Source organism: Mus caroli, unplaced genomic scaffold (assembly GCF_978045245.1).
Source record: "Mus caroli unplaced genomic scaffold, Mus_caroli_1 scaffold_19, whole genome shotgun sequence".
Taxonomy (NCBI): domain Eukaryota; kingdom Metazoa; phylum Chordata; class Mammalia; order Rodentia; family Muridae; genus Mus; species Mus caroli.
Window position 1 is genome coordinate 25,790,070 of NW_028227274.1, and position 5,406 is coordinate 25,795,475.

At 42.5% G+C, this 5,406-nt stretch overlaps 1 pseudogene; it reads left to right on the top strand.

The window, feature by feature from the left end:
- The first annotated feature begins 1,145 nt into the window (after positions 1–1,145).
- Positions 1,146–3,645, top strand: LOC110285135 (elongator complex protein 2 pseudogene; annotated as a pseudogene).
- Positions 3,646–5,406: the final 1,761 nt, after the last annotated feature.

Sequence of the window (5,406 nt, forward strand, 5' to 3'; positions counted from 1 at the left end):
AACATTAAGTAGAAAAGAACATAAAGCAGCCTTATTGATAATAGCCAGAAGCAGGAAAGAACCTAGATGTCCCTCAACAGAAGAATGGATACAGAAAATGTGGTACATTTACACAATGGAGTACTACTCAGCTATTAAAAACAATGAATTTTTGAAATTCTTAGACAAATGGATGGATCTGGGGGATATCATGTTGAGTGAGGTAACCCAATCACAAAAGAACACACATGATATGCACTCACTATTAAGTGGATATTAGCCAAGAAACTCAGAATCCTTCTTAGAAGGGGAACAAAATACCCATGGAAGGAGTTACAGAGACAAAGTTCCGAGCAGAGACTGAAGGAATGGCCATCCAGAGACTGCCCCACTTGGGGATCCATCCCATAAACAACCACCAAACCAAGACAGTATGGCAGATGCCAACAAGACCCTGCTGAAAGGAGCCTGATATAGCTGTCTCCTGAGGGACTTTGCCAGTGCCTGGCAAATACAGAAGTAGATGCTTACAATCATCCATTGGATAGAGCATAAGGTCCCCAATAAAGAAACTAGAGAAAGACTCAAAGAGCTGAAGGGGTCTGAAGCCCTATAGGAGGAACATCAATATGAACTAGCCAGTACCCCCAGAGCTTCTTGGAATTAAACTGCCATCAAAGAAAAGACATGGTGGAACTTGTAGTTCTAGCTGTATATGCAGCACAGCATGGCCTAGTCTGTCATCAATGGGAGGAGAGCCCTAGGTCCTGTGAAGGTTCTATGTCCCAGTATAGGGGAATGCCAGGACTGGGAATGGGAGTGGGTGGGTTGAGGAACAGGGGAAAGAGAGAGGGGATAGGGGATTTTTGGAGGGGAGACTAGAAAGGGGATAACATTTGAAATGTAAATAAAGAAAATATCTAATAAAAATATATAAAAAAAGAAAAGAACACATTCACATAAAATATGTGAAAATAAAATAAGATTTAAACTCATTAGCTAGACAACAAAATAGAAATAAGCACTAAGATGCAGACACTCATCAAGTGTAAATATGATAAAATCCTATAACAAAGGTCACAAAGAGCAACTAAAGGAGAGAAAATTTTATTAATAAAGAAGAAAAGGTACGGCGGGAGTATCTCTGCCATCGAACACCTAACATTATGGTTTCTTCTGTGCTGGAGGTTTCTCATGAGTTTTGCTGCCCGAACCAGGTTCTGGGAGCTTTGAGTTGGAATACCGGGCCTGGAGGACTCCTGGTTTTCAGCACATCCTGCTCCGTTGTGCTCTATGACCCTCTGAAAAAGGTAGTTGTTACCAATCTGAATGGTCACACTGCTCGAGTGAACTGCCTGCAGTGGATACATACAGAGAGAGGATGGCTCCCCTTCCACTGAGCTGGAGTCTGGAGGATCTGACAATTGGGTGATTGATTGGGAACTAGAGAATAGTCAGATTTTAAAAGCGGTCTGGCTCCAATGCCATGAAGGACCTGTTTATGCTGTGCATGCTATTTACCAGAGTGGGCCATCCGAAGGGGAGCAACATGCACTGATAGCCTCTGCAGCTTCAGATTCCACAGTGCATATCTGGTCTAAAACGGGGTCTGAAGTCAAATATCTTCAGACCTTGAACTTCAGGGGTGGATTTGTTCTTTCTGTCTGTCTGTCTATTTTGCCCGGTACTAATGTGCCAGTATTAGCATGTCGTGACGATGACTGCAGAATTCACTTATTTATTCAACAGGATAACCAGTTTCAGAAAGCACTTCCTCTCTGCGGACAGGAGGACTGGATAAGAGGCGTGGAATGGGCAACCTTTGGTAGAGACCCTTTTCCTAGCAAGCTGCTCATAGGATTGTCTAATAAGAATATGGAGACTGTATGTGAAAGCAGCATCTTTCGAAACCAAGGATGGTAGTATAAGGCTGAAGGAAGGCGGTGTTAGAGCAACAGTTGCGGTTACTCTGGAGACAGTGCTGGCTGGACACGAAAACTGGGTGAACACAGTTCATTGGCAGCCTTCATTTTACAAAGATGGTGTTCTGCAACAGCCAGTGGGACTGCTGTCTGCCTCCATGGACAAAACCATGATTCTCTGTGCTCCACATGAAGAGGCAGGGGTTTGGTTAGAGCAAGTCCGAGTAAGTGAAGTAGGTGGAAATAACCCTGGGGTTTTATGATTGCCATTTCGATGAAAATGGCCCCATGATAATCGCTCATGCATTCCCCGGAGCACTGCACCTTTGAAAACAGTACCGTAAACTCAAGGTAGTGGGTCAGAGATTGTCATTTCAAGACACTTCGATGGCGTCCAAGACCTAATGTGGGATCCAGAGGGAGAGTTCATCATTACTACAGCACCAATCAGACCACTCGCCTTTTTGCTCCATGGAAGAAGAAGGAGCAATCACAGGTCACTTGGCATGAGATCGCAAGGCTTCAGATACATAGATACAGCCTCAAGTGTTTCGTGATGATTGATCGGTTTCAGCTTGCGTCTGGAGCAGACGAGAAAGTTCTTCGTGTTTTTTCTGCTCCTCAGAATTTTGTGACAGTCATTGAGTCATATGCTCTGTAATGACCATGATCTTACAGAAAGAGCCACTGTTCCTGCATTAGGGTTATCAAATAACGTTGTCTTTCCGGGAGACATGACCTCTCAACCCTTTGAGGAGGATAAACTCCTAAGCCCTGCCTCTGGGCTCCCCTTTCAGCCCAATGTCTTTAATGAACCTCCCACTGAGGATCACCTTCTGCAGAACACCCTGTGGCCTGAGGCTATGAGATAGTTTGTGTGGCCTGTTACAATTCCAAGACTCTACTTGCTTCTACTTGAAAGACATCTCAGAAGGAATACGCAGCTATCATTCTTTGGAGCACGGCATCTTGTAAACAAGTGCAGAGCCTTGCTTTCCACACTCTCACTGTCACACAGATGACCTTCTCACCTGATGACAAGTTCTTTCTGGCTGTTTCCAGAGATGGAACCTGGTCTTTGTGGAAAGATAGGATGTGACCTCAAGGGAGTTCGATCCATTTTTTTAGTCTCTTTGCATTCACCAACAATATTACTTCTGTGCATAGTAGAATCATTTGGTCTTGTGACTGGAGTCCTGATAGCAAGTACTTCTTCACTGGAAGTCCAGAAAAAAGGGTGATTGTCTGGGGCGAGTGTAAGTCCAGCCTTAACCCCATGGAGCACCCCATCTGTCCCTTCTCCTGGATCCTGGATGTGGGCAGTTCTGTGACAGCTGTCAGTGTCTGCCCTGTGCTTAACTCAGCCCAAAGATCCATTGTTGCAATTGGATGAGAAAGTGAGAAGATTTGTATATACTCCTGGAACAAGACCAATCAAGAAATCAATGACTGGAACATCTAGGTAGAAACAAATCCAAGCAAGAATCACAGCCTGCATATCAGAAGGTTATGCTGGAAGAGCTGGAGTAGCATCACTGAGCAGAGTGAAGAGAGGACTGAGTGGTTGCATTTTGCAACCTGTGGCAAGGACAATACCATGAAGATTTACAGGGTTAACAGATGTGGCCTGGGAAGACTTGACCACACCCCACCCATCTTGATTGTCTTAAGTGTTTGTTATGTAAATAGATCCCCTTTCTTTACCTTCATGATTAAAAGAGTTTCCCCATCTACTATCTGTTGAAGCCTATGGATGCTCTCCCTTGTCATATGATATATACATAACCACCCTGAACCTTACCCATGCTGTCAGAGATGCCTGGATGTATTTCTGTGTGTTTGAAATTAAGAACATTTTTTTAAATTTGTGCGCGCCCCCCTCCCCTGTCTTAGTCAGGGTTTCTATTCCTGCACAAATATCATGACCAAGAAGCAAGTTGGGGAGGAAAGCGTTTATTCAGCTTACAATTCCATACTGCTGTTTATCACCAAGGAAGTCAGGACTGGAACTCAAACAGGTCAGGAAGCAGGAGCTGATGCAGAGGCCATGGAGGGATGTTCTTTACTGGCTTGCTTGCTTAGCCTGCTCTCTTATAGAACCAAGACTACCAGCCCAGAGATGGTCCCACCCACAAGGGGCCTTTCCCCCTTGATCACTAATTGAGAAAATGCCTTACAGTTGGATCTCATGGAGGCATTTCCTCAACTGAAGCTCCTTTCTCTGTGATAACTCCAGCTGTGTCAAGTTGACACAAAACTAGCCAGTACATCCCCAAACAAAAAAGAGAAGAAGAAAAAGTACTAGAAAGTGAACTGTAGGTTAATATTTGTAATTGTTAAATTCCCTGAATAAGGAAAACTATAACAGCAGGGCAGATTTAGTGTCTAAAAGTGCAACCAAAGAAAACTTCTAGAAATGGGAAAAATATAAACTCACACTCTGCATATGAAAGAAGAGACCTAGAATGCCAAACTTCGGGGTTGATCCTAGAAGACTCATCAGCCTTAATAGATAAAGATTGCAGTCCTCCAAACTATAAGAAAATGGTCAAAGACCTGGCAATGACCATATCGTCATATTACCAATGAAGTTTTTTTATTTTTCCAGAAATATATAAAATAAGAAAAATACAGCAGAAGTTGCCAAGAAATAATTTAATGTAAAGAGGATGAAGTTAGAATTCTACCCTGTGAATCTCACATCCAAATGTCAAAGTACAGCAGAGTATAAATCGGCTAGGGACCAAGGAACTGCATCCATCAGCCCTGAATACAGAATCTCCTGTCAGATGAAAATCGTCTGCAAAGGAAATGATAGGAAAACTCAGAAGAAAGATGACAAAGGCTACTTTACAATATACAAATGCATTCTGGGACTTAAAATGATGATAGGAAGTGGGGACCGGGGCAATAGCTCAGCCAGTGACATTCTTCCTGTAAAAGCTTGAAAAGTTTGATTCAGGCACTCAAGTTCCAAAAAGACAAAAATAAAAAAACAAACAAACAAACAAACAAAAAACATACAAAAGAACTGACAATTAATGTTGCGGGGTCCCAGGATGGGGCTGCAAGGCCAGCCTTGAGAAATGAACAAGTGCCTGGTTCTAGTGAATAACCCTATCTCAGAGTCTAAGGTATATGCCAAGGAGTCAGGTACACATACTGGTAAAAGTGACACTTGGAAATTATTTTGTTTTTATTATGCGAACTTTTGGAACACTGTCAAAAAGTACAAATAAAGAATAGATAGCACAGGCAAAAAAAACAAAAAAAACAAAAAAACAAAAAAACAATACAAAACAAAAACAAAAACAAGCAAACAAAAAACCCACTTCATTACTGAGGAAGCAATGGGTATACACGTAGGGGAATAATAAGGGAGGAAAAAGTTAAACCAGTCTTTTAAAAGCTTAGAGAACAGGAGTTGCACCACCCCAAGTAAAGACATGACTACAACAGTTATCACTAGAAAGAGAGTAGAAACAGGAGAACCAATGAGTTGGCT